Raw genomic sequence first — 23,379 nt, 5'->3', positions numbered from 1 at the left:
TACAGGCTGCGCACAAATGACTCCACAGATTCTCCCACACGCTGAGCACGTTTGTGAAAACAAGCCCTCTCATGATTCACATTTCTGTTGGGCACAAAGTGGGCACTGAGTTTATTCATAACTATTTCAAAGTCAAATTCTTCCTCTTCTTGGAAAGTAAAGGCATTGAACACTAGCTCCACATCTTTCCCCATAGAATATAAAAGAGAATAAACTTGTACTTCACCACTCTCCTTGTCCAGCTTGGAAGCAATCCTGAAGCGCTGAAACTGCTGACGCCATGTGGGCCAAGCTGCAGGCTGAGAAAAATCAAAAGGCTCAGGTGGGGTAAACTTCGACATCGTCATCAATCAGGAAACAGAAGCGCAGGCAAGAACTTCTGACACCATGTCATGAGATGCAGGACACAGCAAAGAGGGTACAACACTATTTTATTGCAGAGCATGGAAATATACATCTGGTAGCATTGATCTCACTTAGTAACTGCGACACAGACAAACGGCCCCCAAGCTCCGCCCCTATACGGTGACGTCACTTCACACTCTCATCACATCTTCCCCCTTTTCAAAGGGTAAGGCATACATTTTTTTTTCACTTCCCACTCTCATCACAACATGTTTTACCATTTCCCAAAATCCACTTATGGGGGGGGGTCAAAAGGGGGGGTGATTTATGAGGATACCTATATCTCAAAAACCAAAGATGTTACAGACAGGAAAATTGGTATTTAGATTACGAGAAACACAGAGAATTAACGAAAACTCAAGAAGTTCATGTGCAACCAGAACAGGCACACACGTGAGGGCACATATCGTTACGAGTGGTCTGGTTTTTCGCTATTTTTTACAAATCACAAAATCCACGCGATCAAAGCCGCGGGCAACAGCTAGTAACATAAAAATAAAAGCACAAATGCAAAATAAAATAGAATGACACCTCAGAGTCCTTTATGCTAGTCATGCTACCTCCATTGTCAATGCTGAATACATGTTCATGTCGTAGACAATAGTTAACCAAATGCTGGTGTATGCACAGGGCGCAGAAACTGGCCCCTTCTACGGAACCACTGCAGGGCCAAAATTCACTCTACACGTTTCATCAGGTTGATGCTTCGTCCATATATTTTCCTAATTCAGCCAGGATAAGTATTGCACCCCCACTAATCAGTTGCTGAAACTGCTACTGGGTGTTGAAGTGTTGCTATCAATGGTAATAAGTATGAATAGGTGTAGGTCAATAATACAATGTTTTGTAGTTCATTCACAATAAGTCTAATTTTTTAACTTAGAAACATATTTTTTATTAATATTTTTTAATTGTTTTGTTTTTAATTATTTTTAGTAATATTTTTAAATATTTTATATTGATTATTTCAATAATGTGCATTGAAATTAGCAATTATTCATGTGCGCCTACTCAACACTACGTTAGACCTAAATCGCAATTTGCGATGCGTGTTACACATATTTTACATTCCTATGTTCTTCACATAGTATTTTATTTTTAATTTTTATTATTAAATATATATTTCTATACATATATCTATCTGCTCTACAAATACCTGATAATAATAATGATAATTTGATAATGTTCATGTAAAATAGATATCTATACCTATATATCTATAGGAACACATATATATGTACAGTAAATATACAGTAAAACACATAAATACATATGTACACACATATATACATGTATATATATATATACAAATACATATGTATACATATATTTAGACATGTATATGTATGTATATATATACCTTATAGCCCTTTGCATTTAAACACCTATGTCATATACCATATACCTTTTAACCCTTATAACTTTTTTTTTATATTTATATGAATATTTTTTTTTTATCAGATAGTGTTTAAATGAGTGTAGCTGTATTTTAAAATTTATTTATGTTGTTTGGTGCAACATTTTTTTAACCCCTTAATGACCACAGCACTTTTCCATTTTCTGTCCGTTTGGGACCAAGGCTATTTTTACATTTTTGCGGTGTTTGTGTTTAGCTGTAATTTTCCTCTTGCTCATTTACTGTACCCACACATATTATATACAGTTTTTCTCGCCATTAAATGGACTTTCCAAAGATACCATTATTTTCATCATATCTTATAATTTACTATAAAAAAAATTATAAAATATGAGGAAAAATGGAAAAAAACACACTTTTTCTAACTTTGACCCCAAAAATCTGTTACATATCTACAACCACCAAAAAACACCCATGCTAAATAGTTTCTAAATTTTGTCCTGAGTTTAGAAATACCCAATGTTTACATGTTCTTTGCTTTTTTTGCAAGTTATAGGGCCATAAATACAAGTAGCACTTTGCTATTTCCAAACCATTTTATTCAAGATAAGCGCTAGTTACATTGGGACACTGATATCTTTCAGGAATCCCTGAATATCCCTCGACATGTATATATTTTTTTTTAGAAGACATCCCAAAGTATTGATCTAGGCCAATTTTGGTATATTTCATGCCACCATTTCACCGCCAAATGCGATCAAATACAAAAAATCGTTCACTTTTTCACAAACTTTCGGTTTCTCACTGAAATTATTTACAAACAGCTTGTGCAATTATGGCATAAATGGTTGTAAATGTTTCTCTGTGATCCCCTTTGTTCAGAAATAGCAGACACATATGGCTTTGGCGTTGCTTTTTGGTACTTAGGCTGCTAAATGCGCATCACACGTATTATGGCTAGCAGTGAAGGGGTTAATTAGGTAGCTTGTAGGGAGCTTGCAGGGTTAATTTTAGCTTTAGTGTAGAGCTTAGCCTCCCACCTGAAACATCAGACCCCCTGATCCCTCCCAAACAGCTCTCTTCCCTCCCCCACCCCACAATTGTCCCCGCCATCTTCAGTACTGGCAGAAACTCTGCCAGTACTAAAATAAAAGCTATATTTGGGCTTTTTTTTTTTTAAAGAAAAGGCATATTTACATATGCTGCTCTGTAGGACCCCCCTTTAGCCCCCAACCTGACTGATCCCCCACCAAACAGCTCTCTAACTCTCCCCCTCTGCTTTAATGGCCGCCATCTTGGGTACTGGCAGCTGTCTGCCAGTACCCAGTTTAGAATAAAATTGCTGATATTTTTTAATTGTTCCCCTTTTCTGTAGTGTAGCTCCCTGCCCCACCAAAGACCAACCCCCCACCCCCTCCTAGATACCTTCGATTTATATTTTTTTAAAATTAAAATACCCCTTATTCAAACTTTTCAAAGTTATATTTTCTGTAGTGTAGCGTTCCCACCCGCTCCCGCCCCGTGCACGTGCGCGCCCCCATCGGCCCTGCCCCCGATCCCGCCCCCCTCTACATTACCCGGCCCATCGATGGCCGCCCACCCGCCTCCCAAGTCAGCTCCCACCCACCAACGATACCGGCCATCGATGTCCGGTGCAGAGAGGGCCACAGAGTGGCTCTCTCTGCATCGGATGGCCATCTAGAGTTATTGCAGGATGCCTCCATATCGAGGCATCACTGCAATAACCGGAAAGCAGCTGGAAGCGAGCAGGATCGCTTCCAGCTGCTTTCCACACTGAGGACGTGCAGGGTACGTCCTCAGGCGTTAACTGCCTTTTTTTTTAGGACGTACCCTGCACGTCCTCGGTCGTTAAGGGGTTAAAGCACTACCCTTTACACAAGGGTTTCAGTTGAGTGTAAAATGTGATTGCGCTCTCGCAATCATGTTTACTTTCAAGTTTTAATATGCGCACGATTTCCAGTGCATGCAAAAAGCTGATATCTCTTGCGCGCAACAGTTAGCGTGCCACTTGTAATCTAGCCCTATATAGGGTATTTTTTGTTGGATTTATGCTCAAACATTAAAATATATATTTTAATAACTATATTTACACTGTCACCCAGTAGCTAATGGTAGTTTTCATTTCATAAACAAGCCAGGAACAAAGTATTTTCACATTATATTATAAAACTAATGAGCTGTATTTTTTAACTTCATAAAAGGTTCATACTGTCTTGAGGGCTAAGCATTTAGATTCATTGTAATAATAAACAGAAAGCATTAGCAGAGCAAGATTTTAAATATGGTTTTTGTTTAGCATTTTAATGAAACTTCTTGAAATACAATTTGAATGTTTTCTTTTGTTTTTAATTCAATTAATGGGGTCATCCAAACCAACTACGACTTCATATAAAGCAGAGATCTTTATTAGGGTATATTTCATTCTGTTTAAGTGGTTACAGTAGTAGAAATACATGCATATAACCACAAATCATTTAAATCAGATAAAAGAAGGTATGAAGTAAATTAAAATGCAAAATCAAAGCGACAATGGAGATGACATTGGGATTTATGAGGTTGCCAAGGAAACCTTGTTGTGAAGGTGAGATAATTTTTTAAATTCATTGAACATTGTTTTATTTATATTTTATACTGATTCTTTAGTGGGAGTTCCTGCTATGAACATTTATAGCAGCATAAAGTAAATTAGTAAATTCTCACGCATGAAACGAAAGCTGATAGCTAAGTGGTTTAACTAATTTGATGTCCATAACTGTTCGCACATATGCCACAATGGTCATGATGAGCCCTTCTTGCCATGAAGGGGAATCATCTATCAAAAGATGTTTTCAGTGATACCCGCCCTACAGGCTGGACATTGTAGGTGGCCTAGTGGGTGGTACTCCCAGACTTTTATAAGCTGTTGTCTGAGTTAAGATGAACCTATTGTACTGCAATACACAGTATTTAGTTCACTGTTGTTAATTTTACAGTAACAAGATCATATTTTAAATAATTAATTCCTTTTTAAAATATGGCTACTTGCACTGCAGTTAGAGTCAAATTAAAACCTGGATCATATTTGTTCTTGTTTTTTATTAACCAATGGCAGTGTTTGTGTTTATGTTTTTTTGAAAGGTTACAGTTTACAGTTTGGATCTCTGTGTGCTAAAGAGAAGTGCATGTGAGACACTGTGTCTCATAGAATCCTTCTACAATCCCTGCCAGATAGAAACATTTTTTTTTTTACCAACTAATAAAAAATATTATGGCAAAATGCTATTTGATTACTGAGGAAGCATTTAACATCCTTATTATGTCAGATTTGGATTCCTTATCAGACACTGGCCTCTACTTATCAAGCCGTCAACTTACTTGCATTCAACGGCACCAATACGCTCGCCTAAGATCGCCTAACATCGCTGTCGCGGACCTGAATACTCTCTCCAAAGTTTCAAAAAAAGCTATCAAAAAGCTGCACACCAAGTACGGGGTGATGAGCAGCGGACTGTTGTTAACTAACAGTCATCAATCTCGCTGCTCTTTGGCTTTTTCCCAGCTTTATTGGTATACTGTCACTAAACACCCACACTATACTAAACTGTTTAACCTCTAAACCGCTGCTCCCAGAGCCCACCGCCACTCTAATAAATTTATTAACCCCTATCCTGCCGCTCCCGGAGCCCACCGCCACCTACATTATGTTATTAACCCCTAATCTGCCACCCCTACACCGCCGCCACCTACATTATACTTATTAACCCCTAATCTGCTGTCCCCAATGTTGTCGCCACTATATTAAATTTATTAACCCCCTAAACCTAAGTCTAACCCTAACACCCCTAACTTAAATATAATTTAAATAAATCTAAAGAAAATTCCTATCATTACCTAAATTATTCCTATTTAAAACTAAATACTTACCTATAAAATAAACCCTAAGCTAGCTACAATATAACTGATAGTTACATTGTATCTAGCTTAGGGTTTATTTTTACAGGCAAGTTTGTATTTATTTTAACTAGGTAGAATAGTTATTAAATAGTTATTAACTATTTAATAACTACCTAGCTAAAATAAATACAAAAGTACCTGTAAAATAAAACCTAACCTAAGTTACACTAACACCTAACACTACACTACAATTAATTAAATAAATTAACTAAATTAACAACAATTATCTAAATTATATACAATTATCTAAAGCACAAAAAAACACACTAAATTACAGAAAATAATAAACAAATTACAAGATATTTAAACTAATTACACCTAATCTAATAGCCCTATCAAAATAAAAAAAGCCCCCCCAAAATAAATAAAAATCCTACCCTAAACTAAACTACCAATAGCCCTTAAAAGGGCCTTTTGTGGGGTATTGCCCCAAAGTAATCAATTCTTTTACCTTTAAAAAAAAATACAAACAACCCCCCAACAGTAAAAGCCACCACCCACACAACCAACCCCCCCCAAAAAAAACTAACTAAAAAAACCTAAGCTCCCCATTGCCCTGAAAAGGCAGTTAGCTCTTCTGTGGCCCAAAGCCCTAACCTAAAAATAAAACCCACCCAATAGACCCTTAAAAAAACCTAACACTAACCCCCTGAAGATCGACTTACCGGGAGATGTCTTCATCCAAGCCGGGTAGAAGTGGTCCTCCAGACGGCAGAAGTCTTCATCCAGACGGCATCTTCTATCTTCATCCATCCGGCGCGGAGCGGGTCCATCTTCAAGACATCCCATTCGGAGCATCCTCTTCTGCTGACGACTACCCGACGAATGAAGGTACCTTTAAGTGACATCATCCAAGATGGCGTCCCTTAGATTCCGATTGGCTGATAGAATTCAGATCCTATTCAATCCTATTGGCTAATTGGAACAGCCAATAGAATGCGAGCTCAATCCTATTGGCTGATTGGATCAGCCAATAGGATTGATTTCTACGTTAATTCCGATCGGAATCTAAGGGACGCCATCTTGGATGACATCACTTAAAGGTACCTTCATTCGTCGGGTAGTCGGCGGCAGAAGAGGATGCTCCGCGTCAGATGTCTTGAAGATGGACCCGCTCTGCGCCGGATAGATGAAGATAGAAGATGCCGTCTGGAGGACAACTTCTGCCCGGCTTGGATTAAGACTTCTGCCTGTCTAGAGGACCACTTCTGCCCAGCTTGGATGAAGACTTCTGCTCGTCTGGAGGACCACTTCGCCCGGCTTGGATGAAGATGTCTCCCGGTAAGTCGATATTCAGGGGGTTAGTGTTAGGTTTTTTTTAAGGGTGTATTGGGTGGGTATTATTTTTAGGTTAAGGCTTTGGGCTGCAAAAGAGCTAACTGCCCTTTTAAGGGCAATGCCCATCCAAATGCCCTTTTCAGGGCAATGGGAAGCTTAGGTTTTTTTAGTTAGTTTTTTTGGGGGGTTTTGGTTGTGTGGGTGGTGGGTTTTACTGTTGCGGGTTGTTTGTATTTTTTTTACAGGTAAAAGAGCTGATTATGTTGGGGCAATGCCCCGCAAAAGGCCCTTGTAAGGGCCATTGGTAGTTTAGTTTAGGCTAATCTTTGATAGGGCTATTAGATTAGGTGTAATTAGTTTAAATATCTTGTAATTTGTTTTTTATTTTCTGTAATTAAGTGTTTTTTTTTGTACTTTAGATAATTGTATATAATTTATTTAATTTATGTAATTTATTTAATTGTAGTGTAGTGTTAGATGTTAGTGTAACTTAGGTTAGGTTTTATTTTACAGGTACTTTTGTATTTATTTTAGCTAGGTAGTTATTAAATAGTTAATAACTATTTAGTAACTATTCTACCTAATTAAAATAAATACAAACTTGCCTGTAAAATAAAAATAAATCCTAAGCTATATTCAATGTAACTATTAGTTATATTGTAGCCATCTTAGGGTTTATTTTATAGGAAAGTATTTAGTTTTAAATAGGAATTATTTAGGTAATGAAATTTTGAATTTTCTTTAGATTTATTTAAATTTTATTTAAGTTAGGGGGTGTTAGGGTTAGACTAAGGTTTAGGGGTTAATAAATTTAATATAGTGGCGGCGACGTTGGGGACGGCAGATTAGGCGTTAATAAGTATAATGTAGGTGGCAGCGGTGTGGGATATCGGGCAGCCGGAAACATCAGCTTTCACTGCTTTCAGACTCCCATTGATTCCTATGGCATCCGCCACCTCCAGGGCGGCGGATTGAAAACCACGTACGCTGGGCCGGAATATTGGCGAGCGTACCTGGTAGATCTTTGTTAACTAGTAAAAGTAGTCAGATAGTGCCGAATTTGCATTCGGAACATCTGTAGTGACGTAAGCATCGATCTGTGTCAGACTTTGACCGGCGGATAGTATGTTACGTCACAAAATTCTACTTTTGCTGGTCTATAGGCTTTGATAACTAAGGGGAATCAGGCTTTCCACAATTATGCTGCGGAATTCCAGCATATTTGCGGTTGACGGCTTGATAAGTAGAGGCCAGAGTCTAAACACCCCTAATCTGCCGCCCCTGACATCGCCGACACCTGCATAAGTTATTAACCCCTAATCTACCACTCCCAATATCGCCGCAACCTGAATAAAGGCATTAACCCCTAATCTGCCGCTCCCGATATCGCCGCCACTATACTAAAGTTATTAACCCCTATTCCGTCGCCCCCACATTGCAACAACCTAAATTAAACTATTAACCCCTACACCTACCCCTAACCCTAATCCTTCCCCTAAACCTAACCCTAACGTAACCCTAACACCCCCTAACTATAACATAATTAAAATAGAGCTTAATTAAAGTTACAATTATTAACTAAATAATACCTATTTAAAGCTGAATACATACTTATCTGTGAAATAAAACCTAAGCTAGCTACAACATAACTAATAGTTATATTGTAGCTAGCTTAGGTTTTATCTTTATTTCTCAGGTAAGGTTGTATTTATGTTAACTAGGTAGACTAGTTAGTAAATAGTTATTAACTATTTACTAACTACCTAGTTAAAATATATAAAAAATGACCTGTCAATAAAAACCTAAGATACCTTACACTAAAACCTAAAATTACAAAAAATAAAAACCTACCATTACAAAAAATAAAAATACCTACCATTACAAAAAAAAGAAATTATCCAGACAAATAAAAATGATTCCTATTCTAATACCCCTTTTTAAAAAAAAAACAAAAAAAAAACACCCCATAATAAAAAAAGCCTAATCTAGAATAACTACCAAGGGCCCTTAAAAGGGCCTTTTGTAGGGCATTGCCCTAAGTTAAAGGGACATAATACTCATATGCTAAATCACTTGAAACTGATGCAGTATTACTGTAAAAAGCTGACAGGAAAATATCACCTGAGCATCTCTATGTAAAAAAGGAAGATATTTTACCTCACAATCTCCTCAGCTCAGCAGAGTAAGTTCTGTGTAAAAAGTTATACTTCACCTGCTCCCAGCTGCAGATAAAAATAAAAAAAATGAAGAAATGAACAGCAGCCAATCAGCATCAGCAGGGCTGAGGTCATGAACTCTTACTGTGATCTCATGATATTTGACTTAACTCTCATGAGATTTCATAGTAAGCTTCCTTTACCTGATTGGTGAAATAATATGAGAGTTCACGAGGCTCATCCTTTTAGCTGTCCCAGGACAGACACACTAAAATGCTGCTTAGAAATCCTTTACAATGGGAGGTGGCTACTGAGGAACTTTTGAGGTAAAATATCTTTCTTTTTTACATAGAGTTGTTCAGGAGATATTTCTAGTCAGCTTTTTACAGCTATGCTGCATCACTTTCAAGTGTTTAAACATTTGGGTATTATGGCCCTTTAAACAGCTCTTTTGCTACAAACAAAATAAACACCCCCTAACAGTATACAACCCCCACCCCCCAAACTACAAAGGGCCCTTAAACGGGCCTTTTGTAGGGCATTGCCCTAAGTTAAACAGCTCTTTTGCTACAAAAAAACAAACACCCCCTAAAAAAATACATTACACAAAGTAACAAACAAATGATCAAAAATAATAAACATTATTCCTATTCTAATACCCATTAAAAAAAAACTAATCTAGAATAAACTACCAATGGTCCTTAAAAGGGCCTTTTGTAGGGCATTGCCCTAAAGAAATCAGCTGTTTATGAAAAAAAATATTACAAAAACCCACTAACATTACAAACCCCCACCCCCCCAAACCCACAAAATTAAAAAAAAACTATCTAAAAAAAACTAAAGCTACCCATTGTCCTGAAAAGGGCATTTGGATGGACATTGCCCTTAAAAGGTCATTTAGCTCTTTTACATGCCCAAACCCTAAACTAAAAAAAAAAACACCCAAAAAACCCTTAAAAAAACATAACACTAACCCCCGACGATCCACTTACAGTTTTTGAACTCCCGCTTGATTGATCTTCATCCCAGCGAAGAAGCCCTCATACAGGCGGCCTCTTCAATCTTCATCCAGGTGGCATCTCCTATCTTGATCCGTACACTGAATCTTCAATGCAAGGAACGCGATCCAAAATGGTGTCCCTTGCATTCCTATTGGCTGAAAAATTTGAATCAGCCAATAAGAATTAGAGCTGCTAAAATCCTATTGGCTGTTCAAATCAGCCAATAGGATTTAAGTAGCTCTAATTCTATTGGATGAAGACTTCTCGCTGCTTGGAGGAGGACTTCGCCGCCGGGATGAAGATTGAAGAGACCGTCTGGATGAAGACTTCTCGCCACCTGGATGAGGACTTCTGCGCCGGGATGAAGATCATTCAAGCAGGACTTCAAAAACTGTAAGTGGATCATCGGGGGTTAGTGTTAGGTTTTTTTTAGGTTTTTTTTTTTTAGTTTAGGGTTTGGGCATGTGAAAGAGCTAATTGCCATTTTAAGGGCAATGCCCATCCAAATGCCCTTTTCAGGGCAATGGGTAGCTTAGGTTTTTGTTAGAGTTAGGTTTTTTTTTTGGTGGGGGGGGGGTGGTTGGGTGGTGGGTTTTACTGTTGGGGGGGTCTTTGTATTTTTTTTTTTACAGGTAAAAGAGCTTTTTAACTTTTAAGGGCTATTGGAAGTTTATTGTATGCTAGGTTTTTTTATTTTGTGTGGGCTTTTTTATTTTGATAGGGCTAATAGATTAGGTGTAATTCTTTTTTAGTTTTGATAATTTGATTTGTTATTTTCTGTAATTTAGTGTTTGTTATTTTTTGTAATCTAGTCTTTTTTTGTAATTAGATAATTTTTAGAGTAGTGTTAGGATTTTTTTAATGTGTATTTTAGTTTATTTAATTGGTAGTTAGTTTAATTTTAGTTTAATAATTATATTAGTTTAATTGTTAGTTTAAACTTAGTTTTTTTAATTTGACAGGTAAATTAAAATTTAATTTAAGTTAGGGAAATTGTAGTTTTAATATAATGTTAGGGGGCGTTAGGTTTAGGGGTTACTAGTTTCAATTAGTTTTTTTGCAATGTGGGGGGCTTTTGGTTTAGGGGTTAATACTTTAATTTATTATGTTTCGTTGTGGGGGGCTTTCGGTTTAGGGGCTAATAGGTTTATTATAGTGGCGGCAGTGTAGGGCTTAATAACTTTAGTATAGTGAGAGCGATGTGGACGGACGGCAGATTAGGGGTTAATATTTAAATAGTGTTTGCGATGCAGGAGGGCGGCGGTTTAGGGGTTAATAACTTTAGTATAGTGGTGGCGATGTCGGGAGCGGCATAATAGGGGTAATACATTTTGTTAGTGGTGGCAATGTCGGGAGCAGCAGATTAGGGGTTAATAAATGTATTTTAGTGTTTGCAATGCGGGATTAGGGGTTAATAGGTAGTTTATGGGTGTTTAGTGTACTTTGAAGCAGTTTAGTTATGAATTCTATGTTACAGCTTTGTAGCGTTACACTCATAACTACTGCTCTCAGATGGCGTTACGAATCTTGTTGTTTTAGTCTGTAACGCAGTTTTTTTTGACAGAACACAAAACTCGTAATACCAGCGCTATGGGAATCCCATGAAAAAACATACGGCTAGATTACGAGTTTTGCGTTATGAGTAAAAAAGCAGCGTTAAGGCTCATAACGCTGCTTTTTTACTACTGCTGCTATTACGAGTCTTGTAGGTACAGCTGTCTCGCACACTTTTTTTGCCTTACTGCATATCAACTTAAGCAATTTGCGTATAGTCTTTTTTCAATGAGACTTCCATTGCACCGTTATTACAAGCTTTTTTTTTTAGGCCAAAAAGTGAGCGGTACAGCCTATCCCGCAAGATTCGTAACGCATTCTAAAGTCAGTAGTTATGAGTTTTATACTACAAAGCTGTAGCATAAAACTCATAACTAAAGTGTTAAAAAGTACACTAACACCCATAAACTACCTATTAACCCCAAAACCGAGGCCCTCCTGCATTGAAAACACTAAAATAAAATTATTAACCCTTAATCTGCCGCTCCGGACATCGCCACCACTTGAATAAACATATTAACCACTAAACCGCTGCACTCCCGCCTTGTAAACACTAGTTAAATATTATTAACCCCTAATCTGCTGCCCCTAACATCGCTGCCACCTACCTACATTTATTAACCCCTAATCTGCCGCCCCCAACGTCGCCGCCACTATACTAAATTTATTAACCCCTAAACCTAAGTTTAACCCTAACACCCCCTAACTTAAATATAATTAAAAGAAATCTAATCAAAACCTACAATTAATAACTAAATAATTCCTATTTAAAACTAAATACTTACCTGTAAAATAAACCCTAAGCTAGCTACAATATAACTAATAGTTACATTGTATCTAGCTTAGGTTTTATTTTTATTTTAAAGGCAAGTTTGTATTTATTTTAACTAGGTAGAATAGTTACTAAATAGTTATTAACTATTTACTAACTACCTAGCTAAAATGAATACAAATTTACCTGTAAAATAAAACCTAACCTAAGTTACCCTAACACCTAACACTACACTACAATTAAATAAAGTACCTAAATTAAATACAATAGTGAGAGGGGGAATACACTCAATATCCCTATGGTATCAGCTATTACTCTCCAAAAGAGGAGATCTGAATCTGGGAGATTTATCTCAACAATGGAATAGTTTTAGTCCCCAGTTAAATTCTAATCAAGAGATGATTCAAAGATCAATTGAAAGTGTAGCAACTACAACATTGTCATCTTCCTGGAGGGAGTCCCATGTAAAGTTGCTTTATATGGCTTATTATACACCAGTAAAAGGAATTAAATGGGGGAACTCGCAATTTATAACTTGTCCAAAATGCTCCCTCTTAGCTGCAGATTTGAAACATATGCTCTGGGATTGTCCCAAAGTTAAACAGTTATGGCATAAAGTTGATCACTGGATGGTTAGAACGCTGAAACTATCTTACACTGGCCTTTCTTTATCCCATATTATTTTTTTATGTGAAGATCTGGAAAGACATCTTCACAAGAAGTTAATCAATATAATTATTCTTACAGTCAGAAACTTGATCTTTCATTACTGGAAAAAAACAAAGGTACCCTGCTTTACAGAAATAAAAGATTATCTACTAAAACAATGTATCATAGAACAATATGATACTGTCATGAATAATGATCGTGATATTCGCTCCTTCTTCCAGAAGTGGTCCCTGTATATAAAAAGTTTACCCCAGGAGAGATTGACCATTTAATATCTCCCTTTCAGAACTCAGAGCTGGTCTTGTTGGGAGTATGGTGACCTTGGAGGTTGGACACATATTAGATTCCTCCCTTCTTCTTTTTTTTTTTTCCCCTCTCGTCTCTCCCGGTTCCCCCCTCTGTCCTCCTCCCCCTCTATTCTCTAGCATGTATATAAAACCTTGACTATTGGACGAGTTGTAGACATCTTCTTTCTCCTCTCTCCTTCCTCCCTAAGGGAAGGGAGGGACAGAGAAGAGATAAAGAAATGAAGGTGATCATAAGCCTGTAGATTGGTCTTAAGAATACATAAATACAGAGAAAGAAACAGGCTTTGGCATTTACTCGATAAATTATTTAAATAAAATATGCGAAATATTATTGTTTGTGGAATTTCAAAGTAAATTGACTCCTCATTTTTGGTTCCTGTACTATTTTATTGATTCTACTGTAAAGTATGATTTTGTCTTGTTTACAATGAATTTAAGATGTCGAAAACTCTTCAACTGGCATGTAACATAAATAATATTGTTAAAATGTTAATAAAAAGAATTACATTTTTTTTTAAATACAATTAAATAAATTAAATGCAATTACCTAAATTACAAAAAACAAACAAACACTAAATTACACAAAATAAAAAACAAATTACAAGATATTTAAACTAATTACACCTAATCTAATAGCCCTATCAAAATAAAAAAGCCACCAAAATAAAAAAACCCTAGCCTAAACTAAACTACCAATAGCCCTTAAAAGGGCCTTTTGCGGGGCATTGTCCCTAAGAATTCAGCTCTTTTACCTGAAAAAAAATACAAACAACCCCCCAACAGTAAAACCCAACACCCACACAACCAACCCCCCAAATAAAACCCTAACTAAAAAAATCTAAGCTCCCCATTGCCCTGAAAAGGGCATTTGTATGGGAATTGCCATTAAAAAGGCATTTAGCTCTATTGCAGCCCAAAGCCCTAACCTAAAAATAAAACCCACCCAATAAACCCTTAAAAAAACCTAATACTAACCCCCTGAAGATCCACTTACAGTTTTGAAGATCCGACATCCATCCTCAACAAAGCCGGGAGAAGTCTTCATCGAAGAGGCAAGAAGTCCTCAATGAAGCTGGGAGAAGTCTTCATCAAAGCCGGGAGAAGTGGTCTTCCAGACGGGCAGAAGTCTTCATCCAGACAGCATCTTGTATTTTCATCCATCCTGCGCGGAGTTTGGGTAACTGCAGATTGCGGCTCTGTCTTCCTACTAAGCCTCCATTATACTGCTACTTTGTGCAGCACGCAGTTAGTTTCCAGCTGAACTGCAGTAGCCTGCACCAAGGACTTCACCAGCCCTTCCATATTTAATAGAAATGTCTGAAAGTTTCACAGCAAACTCTGGCAAGAAGAGGATCGGGTTAGCATGCTCTCCCGAGCACGTTAAGGTAAGTATTTTAGATATATATTTATATACATACATTTCATAGTAGTTACATTTATAATTAATTATATATATATATAATTATATATTAATTATAATTTATAATGTTGTTTAATTATTATTATTATTTTTTAGTTATAATGTGCCAACATATTATGCAGTGCTGTAGCATTAAGTATACAGTTATGGAGGTACATTAACATAATATAATCAGAAGACAGAGAGGTCTAAAAGGATTAGCATGGAGTAGTGACCTTTAGACTTGGCAGTAAGCAGGCCATTTGTCACCTTGGTGATTGCAGTTTCAGTAGACTGTTGGAGGCAAAAGCCAGTTCGCAAAAGGTTGAGAAAAAGTGTGATAAGCAGAGGTGTAACTAGAAACCACATGGCCCAGGTGAAAGAATCTAAGAAGAGAGCCCCCCCCCCCAAAAAAAAAGTGAATTTGATACATATCTTTTAAAAAAAACAAAACAAAAAAAACATTTAACACAGAAACAAATGTGAATCAGATTACATGTCTGCAAAAGAAGGTACCCTGTGCCCACAGTCTGTGAGATGGTCTGACCCCCTATTACTGTATATAGTGACACTGCTTAACCCACCAGTACTGTATATAGTGAGTCAGTGACAAAGTCTGTAATCTGCCGGGGAGATGTCTGGCCTGTCCCTTCCTGCCCCAGTACTTTATAAAGTGATCATAGTAGTCTGTGACATAGTCCAGCTCCCCCATACTATATATACAGGTACTGTATAGTGACACTGTTTACCCCCCCCCCATGCTGTAGTAACACGGTCTGTAATTTGCTGGTTCCACAAACATACACATACACACATACATGCATAAATACACACACAGTCACATACATACACACATACATGCATAAATACACACACAGTCACATACACACACACATACATGCATAAATACACACACAGTCACATACATACGCACATACATGCATAAATACACACACAGTCACATACATACGCACATACATGCATAAATACACACACAGTCACATACATACATACATACATGCATAAATACACACACAGTCACATACATACACACATACATGCATAAATACACACACAGTCACATACATACACACATACATGCATAAATACACACACAGTCACATACATACACACATACATGCATAAATACGCACACAGTCACATAATACACACATACATGCATAAATACACACACAGTCACATACATACACACATACATGCATAAATACACACACAGTCACATACATACACACATACATGCATAAATACACACACAGTCACATACATACACACACACACATACATGCATAAATACACAAACAGTCACATACATACACACACACACATACATGCATAAATACACACACAGTCACATACATACACACATACATGCATAAATACACACACAGTCACATAATACACACATACATGCATAAATACACACACAGTCACATAATACACACATACATGCATAAATACACACACAGTCACATACATACACACACACACATACATACACACACAGTCACATACATACACACATACATGCATAAATACACACACAGTCACATACATACACACATACATGCATAAATACACACACAGTCACATACATACACACATACATGCATAAATACACACACAGTCACATAATACACACATACATGCATAAATACACACACAGTCACATACATACACACACACACACACATACATACACACACAGTCACATACATACACACATACATGCATAAATACACACACAGTCACATACATACACACATACATGCATAAATACACACACAGTCACATACATACACACATACATGCATAAATACACACACAGTCACATACATACACACATACATGCATAAATACACACACAGTCACATACATACACACATACATGCATAAATACGCACACAGTCACATAATACACACATACATGCATAAATACACACACAGTCACATACATACACACATACATGCATAAATACACACACAGTCACATACATACACACATACATGCATAAATACACACACAGTCACATACATACACACACACACATACATGCATAAATACACAAACAGTCACATACATACACACACACACATACATGCATAAATACACACACAGTCACATACATACACACACACACATACATGCATAAATACACAAACAGTCACATACATACACACACATACATACATGCATAAATACACACACAGTCATATACATACACCCATACACACACACATAAACACCAATGGGTAAAACAGAAAGACTAACCCCTGTAGTCAGAGACACTAGTGAAGCATCATGTCACACTCACATGATATCAGTGCAGGCAGTGGCAGATCAACGTTTTTTATTAAATATTTATTTTTTTTAAAGTAAAATGTTTTTTCGCCAGTAGTAATCTGACTTGCCCAAAAATCAGGTCCGACAGACTTTGATAACTAGAGGCCTTTCTGTTTAGTAAGCATGAAGTTGTAAAGAGGAGGAGCAGGCCAGAAAACATATCCATATAGTAAGGGCTAGATTACAAGTGGAGCAGTATTTTGCGTTTTCGCAGTAGAGAAAACTCTGCTAGGTTTTTAATTTTTGCACTAGTCAGTTTGCGCTGGCATTACAAGTTGAAAGTAAAATGTTTTTTCGCCAGTAGTAATCTGACTTGCCCAAAAAGTCGAAAATCGAAAATTGTGATTGCTTTTATGCATTCCCCCATAGAAGTCAAGGGAGAAAAAAACACCCCACACTCTCGCGCAATCACCATAACATATTCGCCTTAGCTAACCTGACATGAAAATATTAATATTTAATTTTCCAATGTTATTTACATAACGGAATATGTTCTATTTATTCTTAAATAATTTAAATTTAAATATTTATTCTTAAATACACATTTCTACATATATCTGATGTTTTTTTAAGCAAATATATGTATACCTATACGTATATACAGTATATATATATATATATAATTATATACTGTATGTAGATCTATCTATCTATCTATCTATCTATCTATCTATCTATATATATATATATATATATATATATATATATATATATATATATATATATATAGGAATATTTATTTAGAAATACTTAAAACATATTCTGATATCTGAAGAGCATTGGAATTTGAAATATTTACAATAAATACATAGTTAAAAAAGTTTATTAAATATGAATATTGCATAAATTAGCTTTTTTTTGTTTTTTTGCAAAGCTTTATTTGGAAAATCAAAATAACAATAATGGTACAGGAGCCACTGAACAATCGAGGCTGTGCACAAGGACAATATAGTAGAGTTTAGGACATAACTCAAGTGTCTCTACAATACTCTGTGTAGTCTCTTGAGGTCGAAGGGCCGCAGATGCCTACTGTGGCATATTAATGTCCCTGCTCGTCCATATGCAGAAGTTGTCATTAGGTCAATCATCCAGGCTCCTGCAGCTTGTGGCCTCTTTGCAATGGTTTTAACTTTTCTTTACTGTTTAGCTTTGTATCTTTAACTTTGGTTTAATAAATATGAACTTAACAAAAGTTTCAGTCTGTTTCCTTTACATGTTACACATCTTTATTGGGTGGGGGAGGGAATCTGTGGGGAGGGGTAAGTGGGGCACGGTGAAGGGTGAGGTCCAGAGGAGGGGGATGGTTTCATCTTAGAGGATGGGAGGGGAGGGGGGAGGGATGGGGAGAGGTTGGAAGGGGATGAGGGGAAGTGGGAGGTAGGTACAGGATCGAAGGGATGTCTAAGGGAGTATTGCAGACTGCCACAGGTGGAGGGGGTATGATCGTTACATTTGGTGTACAAACCCCGTAGTAGTAGAGAATTAAGTGGGTTGGGGGGTTTAGAGTGGGGTGTCTTTCCATGTCAGGGACATGTATTCATGTATGTCAAGTTTCCCTATTTTGGTGTAGTGATATCTCTCCAGTTGTAGTTGTGTGGTGACAAGGTTTTCCCAGTCAAGTTTGGAAGGTACTGTCTGAGTCTTCCATTTCTTAGGGATCAGTTCTTTGGCACCGTTAAGCATTGTGGTAAATAGGGGTCTGTCATGTTGATGGTTGAATTTCGGGAGGTCTAGATAGAGTAATGTTGAGGCTGTCGGTTGTATAGAAAGTTGAAGTTTTTTGTTAATTATCTCGAACACCTCGTTCCAGAAGTCTCTTATTTTGGGGCAATTCCACCATATGTGCAACATGGTGCCCTCTTCTCCGCAGCCCCTCAGGCATTTACCTGTTGTATGAGGGTATACCTTTTTTATTCTATGGGGAGTCAGATACCATCTACTTAGAAATTTGTATTGGGTTTCTTGGGTTCTGGCCAACATTGAGCATCTTTTAATTATGTCAAAGGCTTTGTGCCATGATTTGGGGTCGTGCTCCTGTCCCAATTCCTTATGCCATCCCTGTACATACATGGGGAGGTCGTGTAGACCTCCACTGTGTAGCATTTCATAAAGTTGAGAGATGCATAAATTAGCTTTTACAAATTTTCAATGCTCCAATGCACTTATATATATGTCTATATATGTATACATGCATATTCATGTTTTTATATGTGTATATATGTCTGTAAATACATATATACACATATAAATACATTAATATATACAGTATATATATATATATATATATATATATACTGTATGTATTTATCTCAATTAAAGTCCTTTGCGGCCATTTTTTTTCTAACACCCGAGATCTCATATCTTTGATCGCTTATAAGGTTTGTATGCAATATTTTTTTAAACAGTGTTTCTATGAGTGTAATTGTACTTTGTAATGTATTTTTGATGTGTTTTGTGACACTTTTTATTTTCAGAAAAACAGTTAACCACAGCTCTGAGATACTTTTTTTTCTAGTGTTAATAGCGATTGCGCTAGCGAAATTGGGATTTTGCTCATCTTGTAATATGAGCTCAAATTGAATGGAGAGCAAATGATTGCGAAAACTCTAGCAAAATTGTTTGCGCTCCTCTTGTAATATAGCCCTTAATGTATAAAAATGTGATAAGAATTTTGGAACCAGCCGTTGTCAAGTTACAAAGACTGATGATAATTGTTGACTTCTGATATTTTCTCCTTTTTTCTGTTCTATATATGCTTTCCATGTTGTTTCCTCCTTTTTTGTATGCATAAAATCTTTAAAAAACAAGATATATATATATATATATATATATATATATATATATATACAAAAAAAATATGATACGAAGGGACATTTGCTTGCCTGCCAGTGGCAGTTCAAATCATCTTCAAATCTTGTTCAATTCTTTTATAATTCTTACGTTATCACTTAGAAAGATGTTCACTTCGAAAGATGGAATTTCATGCAAATGATTTGGGTAAACTTGTCTGGCTCATTGTCACTTCTTAAGAACTAAGGTTATTTTAATAAAATGCACTTGCATATACACAATGAGAGCTTTTTTAACAAAAGATATAGTTCCATTTTCAAATTTTCCAATTTTTTTTCTATATCCATGTTGTATCGCCTACCAATTTTAACAGCAATTCATCTACAGTCAGAATGTTTTTTTTTCCCAGCTTGTATTGAAACAGCATAATTGAAAAGCTTTTAATGTGCCTATATGAGAAAAGGATAGACAAAAGCAAGCAAAATATCATACGAATTTGGAACAAAGAGTAATTTTGTGGGGGTGTAGCAGAGTCCTGCTGAGCATTGAGCTGAACTATGGATCATGGAAACTTACATAAAATCTGACAAGATGTGACAAGATTTATGCTTCTAAATGCATCTAGAAAAATAAATCTTGTTGGTACCTTTATGCAAAAAAAGATCATATTAACCCTTACACAATTCACCCAGTAAAGAAATGCCTATCCTAATGCAGAAACAGTTTTTTTGCAGCCATTTCCACGGATGACTGAAATATAAATTGGAAACTAATATGTATTCAAATGACTAAAATTACATTTACAGTGCTATAAGATGGTATGGTATGGTTCATAAATATTCAGATTTATATATACTGTAAATCCTAATGAAGGTCTTAATTAAAGAAAACGTTTAAATACAGATAGATAGATAGCTGTAGATAGATAGATAGATAGATAGATAGATAGACACTGTAGATACTACAATATCTGGCAAGCAAAAGAGAGGTGCCTCATGTGTGTATCACTCAGTAGACAAAATCAGATAGCAATATATGCCAAGCAAGCATGGTACTTACATTTCAGATGAGCACCCTTATGAGCTAGTAGACGCAGGCTGATAGATTAATAGGTGTATCTGCTCACCCACTCCTGGTTGCTGAAGTTCTCCCATGAAACCTTCAAAGTCTCAAACCACACTAAACATGTACTGGCTTGTATATAAACAGCTTGTACATCCTGATCATTAAAAATAAGTTTATTAAAACAAATCTAAAATAATCTAGTGTATAAAACCGGGGGTGTCAGAGTGCTACCCCAAATTATGCAATGCATTTCTCAGCAAAAAAAGCTGTTTCATCAGGCATAGAAATCCATACTAGACTTCACTTATTTAAATGCAGTTACAACCAATCAAATTGGAGGAACACAGGTGGATGGTATTTATCATAATTAGCAACCATTGATAAAGATATAGATTGTAACATTCAATCAATATAAATAAAGTGCAATAAATATTATGCAGTAAAATTATCCAAAGCATATAACAAGTATAGCATGCATATCACAGACAAATAATACATTTGTGTACTTCAGTCATATGCGTTACCGTTACAAACATTTTACCTCTGGAATGATCCAACCCCATCTTAAAATAGAGGATAATCCCAAACCACCACTTTTTAACTAGATATAATGTTAGTACTGAACGTGCAAAATTTTGCCGTCAGTAAACAAAGAGTTGAAGGTATTTCCTGATTACACTGTCATGTGACCCAGAGCCCGTCACATGACCGTAGACCGGTCCAATCACATGACCCTCATCAGCAAATTGATATGTGGTATAGAGACTCAGCTAAATAAAAAATTAATATTTGATAAAGGGACAGCCTCTACATTATTAATACATTATATTATGATGAGCGCCCTAATCTAGACTAAAAAGCCTATAATAAAAGAACCCTCCAAATTAACAGTGTCATGTTCCGGTGTATATGCGCTCAGGACACAGACCCTCGGGGCAGTGGTAGGGAATTGGAGACACCGACCCCTGACCCAGGGAAGAGTATCCTGGATGTGGATAGATAATGTTCTGTGATTCCTAGTTGCAAGAAGTTATTTTAGATTTCATGGAGAGTGCAACATATGTATGCAATATATTCTGGCTTAACTGTGACTTATAGTTAGTTAATAGGAGAAGCTGCAGGATTCATGAGAGGAAAATATAGCAATGTAGGATGTTCAGACTTCAGAGTAAACTGGTAGAAGATTGACTCATAGATGCAAACTAAAGTTTGTTGCAGGTTCACAGTACATAATATTATATAGAGCTGTATGTAAGTAATAAGCAGAGCAGCACAGGTGATAGACAAGTTGCATGTTTAAGACATTAAATACGGTTTGTGCATATATTGGAGAATCACAGGAAAGCTTTTTAACTGAACACATAGATGCAGAGTTCTGAATATATTAACATATTTGGAGGAGGATATTTCAGCTATGACAACTTGTAGCAGTGAATAGTTATAAAGTTCTGAGTAAGATGCTGTTGTAGTAATTAGAAAGTGATTAGAACCAAATGCATACTTGTAATTTAGAATAAAGTTCAGAGTTTCTTAAGTAGCAGTGTCCAGGAAACAAAATGGAATTATATGGATACTTGCAATTAGATGATTTTAAGCATAGCTAAAAGGAAAGGCTGTAGCTTGAATATGCTGGTAAAATCCATGCAGGAACAGTCACAGACCTCTTTAAAACTTTAAAGCTAATGCAATGCACATTAGGCCGGAGATGGTTTAAAAAGAGGCTGAGGGAATCAGGTGCATTAATGATTATTAGGCAGGTAAGTTGAATGCAGATACTGCCCAAACAACATGATTGTCAGTAGCAGGGAAGGCAGTCTTAAAGGGAAAGTGATATCAGGCAGGCATATGTTACAAACAGTGTGAGAAGACATATTGAGGTGTAAATGGTGCAATTGAGAACGTCTAACTAAAATGACTGTACCTAAAAAATGGTGTAATAATATGACAGATTTTTACGGATGTGTGTCATAAGCTAGAACTATGGTGTGTGAGTAATATTGTTATACGTAGGTGCTGTCTCAGTGTGTAACAACAGTGTATATAAATATGTGGTAGATGTGCACAAATTTACTAAAGTGTGATTAAGGTCAAGTTTAAAGGGGAATGTATCAAATAACAGACACTATTAAAAAGGAGCAACTCCAAAAATTTAAAGACGTTATTTTTTAACCTTTCAACTCATTTACTCACAAATGATGAAATTGGGATATCTATCATTCTGCCTACCTAATTCTCACAATGTATCTTTTTGTCGATCTGAATAAATTTACTAGAAAATTGTCATTGCATCATTACTTCGCTGCTAAAAA

The sequence above is a fragment of the Bombina bombina genome, chromosome 4 (genome assembly GCF_027579735.1).
Source record: "Bombina bombina isolate aBomBom1 chromosome 4, aBomBom1.pri, whole genome shotgun sequence".
NCBI classification, from domain to species: Eukaryota; Metazoa; Chordata; class Amphibia; order Anura; family Bombinatoridae; genus Bombina; species Bombina bombina.
This window is presented reverse-complemented; position numbering follows the sequence as displayed.